General features: G+C 48.9%; 1 protein-coding gene across 5 annotated transcripts in view; it reads left to right on the top strand.

The window, feature by feature from the left end:
• CMKLR2 (chemerin chemokine-like receptor 2) overlaps positions 1 to 18,119 on the top strand; it is a 211,181-nt gene that overhangs the window by 107,018 nt on the left and 86,044 nt on the right. The window contains exon 1 of one of the 5 annotated variants that reach the window (XM_069615571.1): positions 931 to 1,108. The exons of the other annotated variants lie outside the window; for them this stretch is intronic. The gene's annotated coding sequence lies outside the window, so the exon portion shown is untranslated. Of the gene's footprint in view, positions 1 to 930; positions 1,109 to 18,119 lie in introns of those variants that run through there. 5 annotated transcript variants of the gene reach the window in all.

Raw genomic sequence — 18,119 nt, 5'->3', positions numbered from 1 at the left:
CGGGGATTGGTAGAAGCATCCATGTTCACAAAGGGTATAAATAACGCAAAAGGAAGAGAAGTGCTAGGAAACGTAGTCACAGCATTAGACCGGAGTGGGGGGAAACGTAGTCACAGCATTAGACCGGAGTGGGGCAGAGGGGCTCGGAAGTAACATACATTGTAGAACTTCACTTCACAAGACTGCACCCAAAACACCCAGGAGACCCACAGGGGGACAACACACTTCTGATGAAGCCAGGGAAAAGCTGGAGATCATGTACAGCCAGATTTGAAATGAGACAGCCCGGTGAGGCGTAATGCTTTCACGCCTTCATTTAAATTGCCGCCTCATTTTTCAAGCACTGATGAGTCGGTAAAGGAGCACGGAGCGGAGATACGGTCTCTGGGGCGCAGTCCTCTTTCTAGCCAGTGCACCATGTGTATGAAATCTTCATCCCGGCATAAAATGAATGGATTCCTATGGAATCCGCCTCAGTTTGGCACTTGGTCAAGACCAGGTGGCTTCCATAGCAATCCGTTAGGAACGCTACCTGCAAAGCCGCGTGGAACCTGGAAAGAGTGCCCTCCACCCGGCAGACCTGTAAACTGCGCGTGCAGGGGACCCCACACGTCGCCATTGCTAACGTTGGGGGTCCCCTGGTGTGCAGTCCTCATAGGGTTTTGTGAATAGTTATGCACGAGACTGGCAGGCGCAAAGGTTCTTTTTTGACACCGTGTTTTCTGTTACTATGATTTCCTATCCAGGCAACTTGGAAAACATGCCCACTGTCGCAAGGACAGGCACACCCTGGGCGTAACTATCCAGAAAAGCTTTCATTAGCTCAGCTGTGCCGTTTTTCTTGGGTGAACCATGATCTTTAAATAGCCTCGACAAAAAAAGTTACATATACAAGGAAATTTGGACGGTGAAACTGGTGGCTTTGACCATTTTGCAGCTGCGGTTGTTCCGCCCGCCTGTAGCTGGGTGAGGCAGGCAGCCTCTGGCGTGCGCGCTCTGCTGGGAGGGCGTAGTGCAGTGCTGTGCTCGCAGGGCTGTGCGCGCAGGCCTGGGGCGCAGAACCTCTCAGCTCCTGTCCCCGGGCCGGAGGAGCAGCGGAACGGCAGAGGTGAGTGAGTACCTTTCATTATTACTTCAAGTCCCCAGACTCCCCGCTGCAATAGGACCGGTCCGCCCCTGGCCCCAGCGCGTACTGATAAGCATTGGATGTGCTCAGAGTTCCGTGTCTCGGGAGAGTTTTAGGGCACGCCGCCATCTGCGAGAGATTCCCAGGCTCCAGCGGGGCAGGCTTTCCCGTGCCTTGATTTGCATGTGAAAGCGGCAGAATTACAGCCCGGTAGAGTTCCTTGAAGAAGGGGAGACCAGGGCTTAAGGAATGGGGGTTGGCGAGTGTGTATGGGCAAATACGCGGTTCGCAATATAATGTTTTCATTTAATGAACAAAGAAAAAATAACACGGCCCGGGGCGCTGCTCGCTCTCTAGGGCAGCGTGTTTCGCACTGTGAGCAGTTACCTTATGGAATAGGCTCCAGACAGACGCACCCCCTCATTTTAAAACGGTAAGTATGTTAAGTGAATCAGTCTTACGCCTCAATGTAACACTTCAGCCCAAGTTCGAGCATTGATGAGATGGAGGACGGATTCGGAGTGGCGACAAGATATCTGCGTGCCTTTCTCCCCCATCTCGCCATTGCCTTTCCTTTCACGCCGGCACGATATCTAGGGGCTGGGACTGCTGATGGGAGTACTACAGCCCAGGGTGGACTGGGAACTTAAAGAGGCCCTGGAAATAATTACTGGGGGCCAAAAGAGGCCCTGGAAATAATTACTGGGGACCAAAAGAGGCCCTGGAAATAATTTTCTAAATGACCCCATATGATGAGAACATTTGGAAATACCACACAAAAGAGGCCCAGGGTGCAGAGGCCTGCCTGGAAATCTCCAGATCTCTTTTATGGGCCAGCCCACCCCTGTCCAGGGCGCAGAGGCCTGCCTGGAAATCTCCAGAGTTCCCTAGAGGCCAGTCCACCCCTGTCTAGGGTGCAGATGCCTGCCTGGAAATCTCCAGAGTTCTATTATAGGCCAATCCACCCCTGTCCAGGGTGCAGAGGACTGCCTGGAAATCTCCAGAGTTCTATTATAGGCCAGTCCACCCCTGTCCAGGGTGCAGAGGCCTGCCTGGAAATCTCCAGAGTTCCTTTATAGGCCAGCCCACCCCTGTCCAGGGTGCAGAGGCCTGCCTGGAAATCTCCAGAGTTCTTTTATATGCCAGCCCACCCCTGTCCAGGGTGCAGAGGCCTGCCTGGAAATCTCCAGAGTTCTTTTATAGGCCAGCCCACCCCTGTCCAGGGTGCAGATGCCTGCCTGGAAATCTCCAGAGTTCCCTATAGGCCAGGCCACCCCTTTCCAGGGTGCAGAGGCCTGCCTGGAAATCTCCAGAGTTCCCTATAGGCCAGCCCACCCCTTTCCAGGGTGCAGAGGCCTGCCTGGAAATCTCCAGAGTTCTTTTATAGGCCAGCCCACCCCTGTCTCGGGTGCAGAGGCCTGCCTGGAAATCTCCAGAGTTCCCTATAGGTCAGCCCACCCCTGTCCAGGGTGCAGAGGTCTGCCTGGAAATCTCCAGAGTTTCCTATAGGCCAGCCCACCCCTGTCCAGAGTGCAGAGACCTGCCTGGAAATCTCCAGATCTCTTTTATGGGCCAGCCCACCCCTGTCCAGGGCGCAGAGGCCTGCCTGGAAATCTCCAGAGTTCCCTAGAGGCCAGTCCACCCCTGTCTAGGGTGCAGATGCCTGCCTGGAAATCTCCAGAGTTCTATTATAGGCCAGTCCACCCCTGTCCAGGGTGCAGAGGACTGCCTGGAAATCTCCAGAGTTCTATTATAGGCCATTCCACCCCTGTCCAGGGTGCAGAGGCCTGCCTGGAAATCTCCAGAGTTCCTTTATAGGCCAGCCCACCCCTGTCCAGGGTGCAGAGGCCTGCCTGGAAATCTCCAGAGTTCTTTTATATGCCAGCCCACCCCTGTCCAGGGTGCAGAGGCCTGCCTGGAAATCTCCAGAGTTCTTTTATAGGCCAGCCCACCCCTGTCCAGGGTGCAGATGCATGCCTGGAAATCTCCAGAGTTCCCTATAGGCCAGGCCACCCCTTTCCAGGGTGCAGAGGCCTGCCTGGAAATCTCCAGAGTTCCCTATAGGCCAGCCCACCCCTTTCCAGGGTGCAGAGGCCTGCCTGGAAATCTCCAGAGTTCTTTTATAGGCCAGCCCACCCCTGTCTCGGGTGCAGAGGACTGCCTGGAAATCTCCAGAGTTCCCTATAGGTCAGCCCACCCCTGTCCAGGGTGCAGAGGTCTGCCTGGAAATCTCCAGAGTTTCCTATAGGCCAGCCCACCCCTGTCCAGAGTGCAGAGACCTTCCTGGAAATCTCCAGAGTTCCCTATAGGCCAGCCCACCTGGAAATCTCCAGAGTTTCCTAAAGGCCAGTCCACCCCTGTCCTGGGTGCAGAGGCCTGCCTGGAAATCTCCAGCGTTCCCTATAGGCCAGTCCACCCCTGTCTCGGGTGCAGAGGCCTGCCTGGACATCTCCAGAGTTCCCTATAGGCCAGTGCACTCCTGTCCAGGGTGCAGAAGCCTGCCTGGAAATTTCCAGAGCTCTTTTATAGGCCAGTCCACCCCTGTCCAGGGTGCAGAGGCCTGCCTGGAAATCTCCAGAGTTCTTTTATAGGCCAACCCACCCCTTTCCAGAGTGCAGAGGCCTGCCTGGAAATCTCCAGAGTTTCCTATAGGCCAGTCCACCTCTGACTACAGCCATAGAGCAATGAGAAGAACTACTGTAGCAATACTGCTGGGTAAACCCAGTGAGAACGTAACGAGCCCAAGGGTAAACTCATCGGGTCAATGGGCACACTGTATAGCTGAAGTGAGTGGTGTGGGTCCTCTTCAATTTGGATGGGCACAGGGACGGTTGAGATCAGCCAATAGGCCGGCTGGATGAGTCAATGGGTGAATTGCATTGGCCAATTGCTAGATGATTGCGTTGGCAGGTGAGAAGAATAGATGGGCCTATGGACAGAACGGATGGACAAATGGATACTCGGTAGGTGGGAAAACTAGAAAAACCTGGCAAACGTCATCTGCTGTAAAATACATGTTTTGTCTTGTACGTGTATGGTCTACGGTCTTGGAAACCTGGGGTAGCTTTTTAGCTCAGTTGATAGAAGTGCTGGTGAACATTGTTCTTCACATTAAGCCAATGCCACTATTTCATTTCGTCCCCAGATCCATCACTCTCATTTTAAAGCACTACAGCTTTTCCCAGACAATGCGTAAGTATTCCCCATACCAGTATATCCTAGTACCAGTTTCCAAAAGGGGGACAGAACAATTCTGGCTCTGAATCACCCTATTTCTTTGCTTGATGTCAGCGCCAATATGCAGGGGAAGGTCTAGCTGGATCACCCTCCGCTGTTGGAGGCGGGGTGCCCAAGCCTTTGCTCCTAGGCAGGGGGTAGGTGCGGTGGAGCAGTGCTTCCTCCTTTCCTCGATTACGGTAAAGGCTGTCACATTACAGAAGGGCAACCCATTTGAGATCATTTATTCATCGAAGGCAAGCTTTTGACCTGTCTCTATCTATGGGCTGTCTAGCACAGGTTCAGAGCCCCTGCCCATCGTCTCATGGCCATCAACATTTGCCAAACTGGCACTCAATCCTCAAAGCCATAAGGACGGGCTGGATGGATCCAGATTGTCTGAGGAGTGGCCCAGGGTGTATAAAGACACAGCTGTTGTTCAATCTATATATGAATTGGCTAGTCACGGTGTTGTCTGGCATATCCACTGATTTGCCCATAGTGGTCAGGTGGCGCATGCCTCGCTTACTCTTTTCCGAGTATGCAGTGATACGCTGCTTGTTGCGGGAGGGGTTTTCCAAGTATGCAGTGATACGTTGCTTGTTGCGGGAGGGGTTTTCCAAGTATGCAGTGGTACGCTGCTTGTTGGGGGTATGAGAGATAAGATATTTCTTAGATTTGTCTAGGGAGGATAGCTCAGGGGCAACATGCTCGCCTTGGAAGCAAGACGACGCAGAGCAACACAGGTTCAATCCCCGGGTCCGCGCTTAGGAACCTCTGGGTATTAAGCGCGTTATGAATAACCTATCATATCATATCATATAGAAAGCTCCAGATGAACACAACAAAGTCTAAGGCTTTAGACACGTGTCCGTTTCCCCTTCACATCATTCCTTCCTACGGCTGCCATGGTGTCCGGTTGTCTGCATCTCATGGTCCATGGGCTCGGCCATGAGTCCAAAGCAGAAACATCCCTCACTCTTGAGGCCAGGGGAGTCCTGGTTTGCTAGCCCTGTGTTTAGCAGGATGATTGATGAGCAGTGAGCAAAAACTGTGGCTGGGGACGCCAATGGGTCTAAAATGTGGAGAATGGGTCTGTCATGGCCCTTGATCAATGATGAGAACTCTTTTGTCATAGTCTATAAGTGATGGCGGGGGGCGGGGTGCTCCTTTAGAGGCCCCAAGTGCAGTACCTGAAACCAGGTTGATTATTGATGCTGTACACCCAAGGCGTCCTTTTGGGGCGGAGCACTTAGACCAATCCTTTATGTATTTATTTATTTATTTGTTTGTTTATTTCGAATTCAAACAATTTTTATTGGTATAATTCAATACATAACAAGATAAAACCAAGCAACATGACAGCGCATAAGTCAAAAAGGTCACAAACACTTAACAGCTTTATGAAGAAAAGACAAACTCTGTCTTGTCAGCCCTATCTGAAGTGATGGTGCTGGGCGCAATCACAAAGGCTCCCCGGCTTGCTCAAGTCAACAAATGTTTGACTAATGTGGGCCTGCAACATTTTTTTACAGGAGTATGGAGAGCTAGATGGGTTAGCTGCCAAAGTCATAGAGGAGTTCTAATGGAAAGTAGCGACTCAGGCCTTTCAAGCTGTTTGGCCTCAAGTCCAGTTAACCTCCATTACTTGGAATATAAGATACATTCTGAAATTCAATATGACCTTTTGTTTGTTCAGAATCACACAAGCGGGCCACTATTTACTCTCTTATAACTTGAGCAGCTATGCATACTTACGGGATAAGGCACAAGGCCGGGGCTTTACCAGTTGGCAATGGCCCAGGGATGACGTCAGAGGCCCGAGCACAGCGAGAGCTTTAGCACACTCCTCTGTGTCTTTACTAACAGGTAAAGTTCCCCACAGGGGGTTTAATGATTAGCACACTGGTACAGACTGCAGTGGGTGATGCATCTTGAGGTGCTAATTAGGAGAGGTGGCTAGCAGCAGGTGGCAGAGCCTCTGAGCAGGGAGGCGGGGCAGAAGTGCACATCTCCAGTATCATTAAGGGCTTCCGCGGAGTAAGTGAGCGTGGAGGTGGGCCGTTGGGGGAGCCAGAAGACGGGTGGGAAGTGGAGACCATCGAGTTGGAAAAGTGTAGCTGTGAGATGGCAACCTGCAGCGGATCCAGCACAGCAAAGTGAGGGAAGGTTGCAGAGAGCCCAGTGAAGTTGGTGGCATTTCCACATTTACCAAGAGGTAAAGCCAGGGTTTTAAGAGGGCTGGGGCTAGCTGGAGCAGAGCCCGGGTAGGCTCAGAAATGTGGTTATAAGATGGGGCCCTGCCAGGCCTCCCTAATGTCCCCTGGCAGCCCCGGTCGCTGGAGGACAGTGCATTATTTTTCTAAAGCCTGAATCTCTGGCTTGTGTATGAAAGGCCTTTTCTCCATAATGGTGGTGCCAGCACCTGCATGGCATCCCTCTAACCAAGAGATGCCTGCAGGCCGGTGCCATCGTTATTGATGAAAGCGTGAGGCCACAGGCAGCCAAGACCTTTTTTTTTCTAAAGCCTGAAGCTTCTGCTCATTCGCGGGAGCTCCAGGCGTTATGAAAAAATGCATCGACTTTCTGCGGCCTCAGCTTTTCAGCATTAATGGTGCTGCTAGCCCTCGCCAGGCATCTCTTTAGCTAAGAGATGCAGCGACCACCCGAGGGGCAGCACCGCCATTAAGGCTGAAAAAATGTGGCACCTCCCCCCGCCAAGCATCCCTTTAGTTTGTAGATTCAGAGATCAGAACCCTCTTCTGGGGGGGAGAGGGGAGAGGGTGCTGATCTCTGCAAAGGGCCACCTGTTGGGGGTTCCTGTAGCCCATTAAGCCGGGGTTCATCAAAGGGGCGTGGCCTAACGAGCCAGCAGGGGAACTCAGCCTTTAGGCCATGCCTGCTTGATGAGCCCAGGCTTTTTTCCCTTGCCCCTTAAGGCACTGGGTAAAGCTCAGAGTTTAACCAATCAGATTTGAGTATGCCACTAACCGAGGTACTAATTAGCCTGCTGGGTCTATGGTGACAAAGTGGAGGACTGGCTGCCTGTATCTTTGCGCTAGGGAGGAGATTGCGAGAATTGCACACTTTTTCCTGTTCTATCACTGGGATACCTACTTCATTCGGACCAGGTCGGTGCCCATCTTTGGGGATAGGGGAGTAGGTTCAGTCCAGGACACTCTTGTACCAATCAGCAACGCAGAGGACCAATATGTCAGTTTTGCATCACTAAATCAGATTTAGCACCGTTTAAACCATTTCTACCATAATGTAATGTAAGTGGTGTTGTACAGCGCCTCTCTGCCACAATTGGTGGCTTCTCTGCACTTGGCTCTGTAACAGAAAAGGAGGTGGAGGGGTTAATTGCCCCATTTCGAGAAATTGAGTACCACATGACCCCCTAGTACTATGAGACTACATTCATGGTGAAAGTGCCAGAATTATTGTTGAAATCGCTAGAATCAAAATCAGGAAAAGGCAGTTGGTTTGCACTGGAACTAGTGCCTTGCTTCCATTGGTGGAATAGTGCATTTCCTCTCTCCAGGCGGAGAAGGTGTCATTTGCCCGCAAACGATAAGAAAGCAATTCTGCATTTCCTGATGTTTCTCTTTCAAGATGAACTTGGACTAGCAAAGCTTCCTTTTCCTGTGCTTTAACCTTTTGGGAAGTGCGCCTGGAGTTGAAACCCGGTTCTCTGCTCTTCTGTTTAGCAATCATTTTCTGCCGTTCATTACCCAAAGGATTCCATGGCCTGAGGCTCCCGCCAGAAGATCAAGCCCCCAAAATATTAAGCAAACCTAAAGACCCATTTTATTATTGTACGAGCATGGCCTGCTTTTCCACATGGACAGCCCAAGGCGCACTGGCAATGAAAAGTAGCCCCAAATGTTTAAATTCAGTCCTATGACCTCCCTTTTCCACCACTAAGAAAGCAGGTATGTTGAGCATGGATATGGTTTCCTGTGCTTAATGTGAAACACGTGGCCATCTTTATTCGGAGGACCCTCGCAGAGTCACACTGTGAGTACACATTGCCCAGACTCGCCCTCAGCATAGGCGAGGAAGGGGAGCGAGCCGTTGCCTAAAGAGGGGGCGTATGCAACAGACTTGCACGTGCTGCTACCTAATATGTGAAGATACAGGCTTTCCTCGGCCACGCCCACTCTTTTTCTGAAACCATATTGCATATCCGAATATATTGCATGCCCCTGGCTGGGCCATGCCATCAGTTGCTCATAAACCAATTTCCAATGGAGGCTGGTGAATCGAACAGTGACGTGGGGAGCGATCTATTGCACTTTCCATTTTTTTCTTTAAAATGGGAAAGTCAAGACTGTTTTTCAGCACGTAAGAGCAGCAAACAAATGATACAGTTAGATATTCTTTGGTTTCTTTCTCTTCCCCTTTTCTGTTCTCTTTTCAATTTTTTTCTTCTACTTTTATTTCTGATTGTATTGCAAACTTTATTGGTGAAAATAAAAAATGAAAATGATAATCTGAGGTTTAAAAAAAAAAAAAAGAGTGGCAGGCAGCATAGTGGGGCATTGCACTCATTGCCTTCAGTAAAACAGGATCCCAAAGACGTCTATGCCCTTGGGAAGGTCCCACTGCACCGGCTGCTCCCAGGCTTGTATTGGAGGCTTGCGATGGGAGGAGTTTAGGGATATGAGGAGCCGAAGTCCATCAGCGAGGAAGAAAGCGTCTTGAGCATGGAGAGTGGCCAAAGGGGAGCCCGGTTTAACACTATATAAAGAGGTGCAATGGGAACACAACTGTATGCAGAGGCGTTGCTATAAGCCCTGGGTCTTTTGGTTATAGCCCCAGATAGAAGCTCAGGGGCTACAACCAAAAAGGCTAGCTACCCTCGAGTGCTGACTGTCCCAAAATTAGCGTAGCCCCGGATGTTTTCCAAACCTAGCAACACCCCTGGTATGGAGCCGCATTCACCTGGCACGACATGGAATGAACCTTCGATAACACCAATTGGCAGAGCTCAGAGGTGTCATTGAAGGGTATTCTGGAGCTGCGGCCGAGTACTGAAATCTAAACCTTTCTTTCTTCCAGAGAAGAACATTTGATAGGTTTTCTGTCCTATGATTTATTGCACTTGGGTCTAGCAGGGTTCCATGTTCTTTCATCGCCTGCAATTACAACGCTAGGCATTGGAACGTGTACATTCTAACGAAAACGTTAATTGACATTTTTTGTTTTTGTTTTTTGGGGGGGTTATCCCCAAGCAAGTGCGTTGTTAGGGGGGGGCTAAGAGGGCTATAGCCCCTGATCTTTTGGTTGTAGCCCCGGACAGAATCTCAGGAGCTACAGCCAAAAGACTAGCTAGCCCCCAGTCCCAAAAGTTCTGACATCAGCGTAGCCCCGGGTCTTTTCCAGACCTAGCAACTCCCCTGTCCCCAACCCTCCTCCTCCCCCACCCATCTTTACCTTTTCCCTACCCCCCCACCACCTTATCTGCCCTTTCCCACCCCCCCTAAAAAATGCGATGAACGTTTTAGTTATAATATACACTTTGAAATGCCTGGCGCTGCAATTGCAGGCGATGAAAGGACATTGTACCGTCTTTAGCAGTGCCTGTATATTTGCCCAAAGAACTATCAGTCTGTTTGTGCTGCTTTCAGAACCATAGCCTTCTATCTGCTCCCTCTCTCTAAACCTTTCCTTCCACTGATGACAAAGGAAGGCTTGATTTGTTCCAAGAGAGGACCAAAAGCTCGCTTTATTCTACTTGTTGCGGTATTACCAAACAGCAGTCTCAGTCTGGCCTATAGGGCAACAGGCCCAAGGCCAAACCAAAAACCCAAAGTGCTGGTGTGGGCCACTTTTATTGGTCAAAGTTTAATGAGTTAATTCACTAGTAGTTTTGACCAGTGTTGTTGAATAGTCTTTAAAATGCACAATTTGCATCACACTTTACCAAAAACGCTGCCCTTGTTACTGTTCAAACAGTGTCACAAAAGGAATGAATTGACATTTGCAACCGTGGGCCACTTCTTCATTGGTCCCCGAGACAATTGTATGGCCCAGTCCGACCCTGCCTAACAGGCATTGACTGCCCACAGTCATTGTTCACCCAGCTACGCAAGAGAACCTAGGCCATCAGCAACGGTCACTAATGTGTCATGGGTCAGGAATTGCACCCTGTACACTCTCTTCTTCCCTAATGACGCCTTCTCAGTGGCCACCTAACAACTTGAAGGGAAGTCCTGGGATTGGTAGGTAAGTGTCTTCATCTGCCCACTCCATAATCCTAAAAAATGGGATTCCTTTAACTCTTCACTCTGCAGGTCATCCAGATCTCCTGATGGCGAGTTATACATTATCAGAGGGGAATTTCCTTTAATGTACAGCATGGCCTAATGTGAGAGGACAGCAAACAGATACAGCTCCCATACTAGGGGTATAATGTGTACATTATTTAGGATTCAATATGTGGAACAGTGCTAGGGGTTACACCAACCACTGTCAGAGTTATAATGAAAGTTGACTCTCACACTAGAGAAAAATGGCCGGACCCACAGTGTGATGCAGCTTAATGTTTTTATTCTTCTTTGATTGCTTATAGTGAATCGTCTATAATGTACCAGGATGTATGCTCTTGGGGTGTCTTTGGAATGGAAATGCTTGCCCCCCTCCAAGTTGAACTTTTTTTTATACTCTGGGATTGAAGTAATTTTTGTTGAAGCACCCTGTCTTTACCCTTGTTCACAACAAGCACCTCTGCACCCCACCTTCGTTTGGATCTCTGTCTTCAGTCGTTTTCACTGTCAATCGGGGTTGTGCGGTTGATGGTTTCTGGTTAGGAAAATGCAATTCCCCCGGAAGGTGTTCCCTGTGGGACCCGCCCACACAGCTCATCTTGCCATTGGAATATGCCTCTGATCAATCGGCCTATCCTTCCTTAGGGACTTCAACAGAAAGACTTCTTCTCAAGAGGGGATTGTCTCCTTTGGGCCCCTTGATAAGGGAGCACCACCTGAGTACCATCGCCAGAGGTGGTACTTCAGGGCGAGACGATGTGCATATTATTGACCACTCTCCCGCTCGCTTCGTATCAGACATCATGGCACTGAGGATGGCCGAGCACTTAAGAGAAAGGGGTTGGCCGCACATATCAGCCATTACAGGTTCATTGCCCCTATCTAGTGTATTTGGATGAAGGTTTTTTACCATCGAAGCATGTGTATCAGCATCAGCCAAGCACGGCTAACCCGTCCCGTGTTGCTCTTCACCGTGATAGAGCACGGCCCGCCCGTCCCGTGTTGCTCTTCACCGTGATAGAGCACGGCCTGCCCGTCCCGTGTTGCTCTTCACGTGATAGAGCACGCCCCGCCCGTCCCGTGTTGCTCTTCACGTGATAGAGCACGGCCTGCCCGCCCCTTGTTGCTCTTCACCGTAATAGAGCACGGCCCGCCCGTCCCTTGTTGCTCTTCACCGTAATAGTTCAGCCCGCCCGTCCCGTATTGCTCTTCACGTGATAGAGCACGGCCCGCACGTTCCTTGTTGCTCTTCACCGTGATAGAGCATGGCCCGCCCGTCCCTTGTTGCTCTTCACCGTAATAGAGCACGGCCCGCCCGTCCCTTGTTGCTCTTCACCGTGATAGAGCACGGCCCACCCTTCCCATGTTGCTCTTCATTGTGATTCTCTGAAATCAGATTGCTTAGACACTTTATAGTCGGCTTTTTTGCCTAATGATGGTTCGTTTTTATTTTTACATCATAGTAAGTTGTCAGCATTGACCTTTTCTTTAGAAATTTCAGTGGTATGTGCTTCGATGGCCTCAGTGTATTCTACTAAATTAAGAAGCATGGATAGAACCGGCTTTGAGTATTACAGACTCCAAGGCAGTGGTATTCAAACATGTTTATGCCAAGCGCCCCCACTTGAGTACAAATATTGCTGCTGGGCCCCCCTTAGATGTAATTTCTGCTTACACTTTCTATCACCGTACTCCCTTCTGGAAGAACCTCGTGTCCCCGTGGGACACCGTTCTGGCCCCCGGCCCAAGAGGGCCAGCCCCACAGTTTGAAGACCACCGCTCTAAGGGAAATCCTGCATATATGCGTTCCATGAATACGGATGTTTGCTTAGTTAGGGAGAAAAAGCTGGGTCGTCCCTTTGTGTCTTGTGCATGATGGCTGAATCCCTCGTATGTGTTTTTCCGGGCATCCGCTTGCCACACCCTGCTCTTTGCATTGGTGTGAGGATTTTTTTGTACATTTGTGTGTGCCTGTTACTTGGGACAGAGAGTCTTTCGTTCCACTTGCTCCCGCCCTGCCCTACTCCCGCCACCCAGCGCAGTCCGATCCAGAGGATGGCTGTGTTAGAACGTGAATCCTTTAACTCCGGGCATAGGGCCATGCCAGGCTCCCGCTGTTGGAGGATGCCCCGGTGTGGCTAATCTAAGCAGGAATGGCAGTGACTCCTTGACGAGGGGAGAAGAAGAAACAGCAGAAAGAAGACTGCACACCTGTTTGGGCGCGGTTGCTCTAGCCCGTCAGGAGGGAGCTTGAATGTTCGCTTCAGCCAAGAGTTGTGCTTCACCCTGCAGGCTTAGGCCCTCTGAGGATAAGCACTGATCTGTTTTCAGGAATTGATGAAGAGTTTCTCCTACCAGTTCCTGCTTTGGGCCTCCACTCCCACTTCGGCTCCCGCCTCAGTGTTGCTTTGGCCACATCTACTGGGACATCCATCCATCATTAAAAATCTAAAACAGTGCCACGGCATTGAATTGTCAATCCATCTGAAGTGGGTGACCATATCTCCGCAAATCATTTTCATCCCTCTCCGAAATATCTACCGTTAACCATAATCCTCCGGAAAATGGTTTTAAAGAATCAGTACAGCTACTAAGGTAGCTCAGTAAGATGATGTCAAAATGTGTTGTCGGAGTTGCCGACTGACTGCAGTGGTTCTATGGTTTTTTGCTGCATATTTTTGGCCAAAAAAACTCACCGACATTTTTTATTTTTGTATTTGGGGTGTTCCCCAAACCCCTGTTCCCTATTATCTAGTCCCTATCCCCCCTACCAACTGCCCGGCCTGAGAAACAGAAGCTACTGGGGCTCCGGCCACACTTCAGAAGCACTACTCAGTGCCCATCAAGTTGCCAAGCACACTACTACCCTAGACTCCAGTTCTCCCACACTATCCACTCGTCTTGATAAGGTCCCCCAAGTGGTCGAAACACGTGTCGGCACCCTAGTAACATTAAAATACTATGCAAAATACATCGGGCCGTGACCTTTTGTAACCACAACATGACAATCGCAATTCAAGTTTTCTACATTATATGAATTGTATGTACAGCGCCTACTTCGTAAAAATTCACAACCCCTCTACCTATTCCCCCTACCCATTTTATTCCCATAACCCCCCACCCCCTATATTTTTCAGTGAGTTTTTTCAGCCAATAATGTTCAGCAAACAACTCCGAAAAAAAACAGCTTGGCGATGTAACAATGTCGTACCAGCCGCCATGACACCAGGGTCGCCGTTTCACAGTATGATTTTAACATTGCTTTGCATGCTGGGGCCAAAGTTTCATTTTTCTCATTACAAGAAGTCCCAGCATGCAAAGGTCTGCTAGGCAGAGCAGCATCAGATCCCGCAGCCTGCCGCCCTCCGAGTATAAGCACCAATTAGAAGTTGTGTCTTCTGCTGTCGGTGATTCAAAGGTGTGTACAATGTCGCCAGTCATGGCCCGAAGCACCCCCTATACCCCTGATGAAGAGGAAGGTCCTACTGCTTTGCTTCTGAATGGCTTGCTCAGTCAGTCACACTGAGCTGCTTGTATATTTTGTGTTAGAGATGAAAAACGTTTGACACATGGGGCCTGTCTCTAGTGCCCTTTTGTAAATGCTCCCATTTATGCCTTCCACTACAGGAACTCCATTATGAATTCCAATCCCCCACCCTCCCGCCACCTCTGGTTGGCTGTTTGCGGTGCAATGTGAGTGTGGGCACAGAGCCAGGCCCCCAGGCCATAACTTCGAAATAAAAGGCGAATTAGTCCAGTGAAGGCTGATGGGCAACGAACTAATGGCACTGGGGTCCTTTATGGGACAAAAGACACATAACTCCCAACTCACACGCTTTTGGCGGGTGTCACCCGCCTTGTAAACAGCGGACTCACCCGCCAAACCTCATGCACGCCCATTCATTTCAATGGGCCTCTCACCCGCCAAAAGTAAAATCGGGTGGTTTCACCCGCTTTTGCGACATAAATGGTTGAGAGCTATGAAAGACAGCATTTAAAGGGGTTCCCTTGGGTTGCTGTGCTTATCAGAACGCGCATGATTGAACCGGCCCGAGGGGAGTGACTGGAGTGCGGTGCTGCATCTGCACCCATATCTCTGATAAAGTTCAGCTGCCAAAAAGCGTTCGCGCTGCTTGGCAACATTCAGTGGTGGAGGCACGTGACAGATGCCGCGGTGGGTCACTACTAGAGACGCAAGCGTGCACGCAGCCTCGAAGTCACGTGGTGCCCCCGACTCGGCCTTTCGTCTTTCTGATAGTAATTCGCTACGTCCCATTAAGATGAGAGATAATGGCCCCTTTGATTCTGTTACAAATAGATCATTCAATTGTGGTGCTTGTTACAAGTATTTGATTATGTGGCATGTGTGAAACTTGCTGCTCCCAAGTTCACTTGTCTCTAGGCAAGAGAGAAGCAAGCCAGTCTTGAGGGGGGCGGGGAATCTGATAGAGGGGAGGGAACTTAAAACCAGTAATGTCTTTAAGGCAACGGCCCTGTGCACAGCAATGACAGCGAGTATCCTGCGGAAAAGAGGCCCGTGATGGATGGGGTGGGGAAATACACAATAGTGACCTAATCCAGATTGAAACCAGTGGCCGAAGTCTACGAAAAAAAGTAGTGAAATATGTCCCCAGCTGGTCCGCCCCACACAAACCCAATCCCCACACCCCTCCCACACCCAATACAACCCCACACCTGAGTCCCCCGCCTTTCCTCAATTCTACCCCCACCACTGTGTAAAGGCGGAAAGAAACACAGCCAAAGAAAATGCAAAATTCATTTAAAATGACCCCATTAACTTTATTTGTTGCCCCCACGGCCTGCAGCTTTACGCACCCTACCCTTTATAATTACCCACCATTCACATCTCTGAAGGGGCATGCTAAAGATTAAAGCCACCCCTCCCACCTATCCCTGATGCAGTGCACTGAAGTGCAAGTTTGAACTTCTTCTTACACTTTTATTTTAAAATGAAACCGTTCTAGAACGGTTTCTTTTTAAAATAAAAGTATAGGAACAGTGAAGCTTATTTTAAAAAAGTAGAGGAGCACCGCTCCCAACCGCTCCCACCCACTTTGAACACTGACTGAAACCTTGTTATATAGTGCATTTTACACAGGAACGTTTCAATGGATCTTGTCCAAGGACGTCATTTGGGGGTCGCCAGACCTCTGAGGTCTCCCATGCTATCCCTGTGGTCTCCCTTGCTACCCTTAAAAAACAAATGTTTAAAACATTTTTTCCCCCTATGTGAAAACAAAATCAAAATATCGAGGCTGAATACCCCAAAAGGAAATACACCGAACATGGGTTACAAAGGAACATACAAAGATCTTTATTTTATACTGAATAGTTTTCCAAGAAAAGTAACAGATAGCTATCGGCCCTCAGTACAACACAACGAACTCCAGCGTGGTTCAGTGTGCTTAGTGAGAGACGTTGTACATTAGAATTTGTAACCCTTTTATACCATTTGCGAACATGATGTCCAAACCTACTTCGGGTTAATATTCCTCTAATACATTACTGATCTAGGGTTCATGCCGAGTTCGCATATCCACATGCAACTAGTTTCCCTACACGGCAACTGTGTATTTTGGGATTTCCCATACAGGTCTTCTCAAACATTAATACAATGTAGTTAAACAAGTATTCTTAGTTCAGTATATGGATACATTGTTCTTAACATATGCTCGTGGATTAGTTTCATTGGCGCGAGTAATCCTTTACACACAGGTCAACGAAGGACAAGGTCTCAGTTCACGACCTCAACAGGTGGCCTGCAGGCAAGTTACATATTAATTACACACAGAGGTCAAGACGGCCATGTTGTATTTCGAAATGACATCGTCCACCATTTTAACTCACAGGGTGACTTTACAGAGAGAACCTAAAATGGCGGATTGACCTAAAATGGCGGATTGACCTAAAATGGCGACTTACATTGATTCTAAGGTCAGGACCTTGCAACATGGATTTCTTCGCAAGTGGTTTATAAGCAGCTTGGCGTAGGCAATATACACATATTTGTTGCAATAGGAGGCACGCTATAATTTCCCATTTGACAAACCCTCCTTTTGGCCTATGCCAAGTGCTAAACTACTTTGGATCTCCTTGCAAATAAATCCATGCATCATCTTCCATGCACTCAGAAATATCTATTGCCATCAGATAATTCGCTAAAATATCCTTTAACACGTATTCCTTGGAGGTTTTATCCGGGGCATACACTTTGTGTCACATCATACATATACTAGGTAGACACTGGATACAACAACAAAGGAACAACATAATTCCCAAAATGATCAGTAAGATCAAAAGTACCTTCCAACCCCAAGATCGCAAGAAGTCCCAGAACCAAGCGCTAAGATCCCAGTTTCCATCGGGAACATGCACTTCTGAACCAAGGACGTGCAGATTCTGTATTGCCTTGAAGATAGTTGGGGAGGAATCTGGCCCAAAAACACAGCAAGCGGACCCCACTAATCTACTCACTCCACCACATTCAGCCAGAATGACATCTAATGCCATCCGGTTCTGAAGCGTTACTAGTCTTATCGCTTTCTGTTCTAATGACATATTACAGAGTATATCCGTGGTCCAGTTGATGGTTCTCTCCAGTACTCTCGCTAGTCTTCTGATATCTTCGGAATTCGCTATCTGTCCCCAAAATGGCACAAATGATTTTGCTACATCTCCCAAGATCTGTGCTGGTGTGTCACCATTCTGGTCCCGCCGTGGACGAGCCTTTGAAACCTCTACTGTACTAGCTATAAATACCCCAGGTAACAGGATCCCTAAATAATAGGTTCCCTGCCAATCCCTGGGCAACCATGGAAATGCTACATTACCGCAAACAAAGTAGACAGGTTCGCTTACATACAAAGGTCTGTCTTCACCAGTCAAATTTGCAACGTTGGCACAACCTCTAAAATCTCCCATTGACTGAGTACCATTCCTCTGTATGCAAAAAAGAAACTGTAACAGTGTAAGAAGGCGGCATGGCATCCTTATTGCCTATCGGAGCCCTCTTGAAGGAAATCAAAGATTGGAAAGGACGAGACAGTCTATCAGAAGGCCTAATAGAAGCAACGTTAAGCTTACTCCTATTTGCGAACAGCGAGCATCCCAGGGGAGTCAGAACACATTTCTCAAAGCTATTCAAATTAGTGCCATCAAAGTTCCCTGAGATGCTATCGTTCCAACGGCCAAAGAACAGTGCTCTAAGAGAAGCATAAAAAGCAGTTGTGAAAGGTAAAGGATGAATATACTAACCTAGCCCCTTATCCCTGTGTTGCGGTAAATGTGAGCAGACCCAACAGTTGGACTTATTAAAAATGGCATGCATGGTATTCATGATAAGTAGCAGAGTATTATTGTGGTACCTTTGTCTATGCTGGGAGTCCCTAGGGGACAGAGTATGCAAATATACAAAGGGAGTAGGAACAGTAAGTACATTTTCAGTCGGTAACAAGGACTCTAAAGGATGAGTTTCCTCAAGGTAA

This window comes from Ambystoma mexicanum, chromosome 9, assembly GCF_040938575.1.
Source record: "Ambystoma mexicanum isolate Mex_15411 chromosome 9, UKY_AmexF1_1, whole genome shotgun sequence".
Taxonomy (NCBI): domain Eukaryota; kingdom Metazoa; phylum Chordata; class Amphibia; order Caudata; family Ambystomatidae; genus Ambystoma; species Ambystoma mexicanum.
This window is presented reverse-complemented; position numbering and strand designations above follow the sequence as displayed.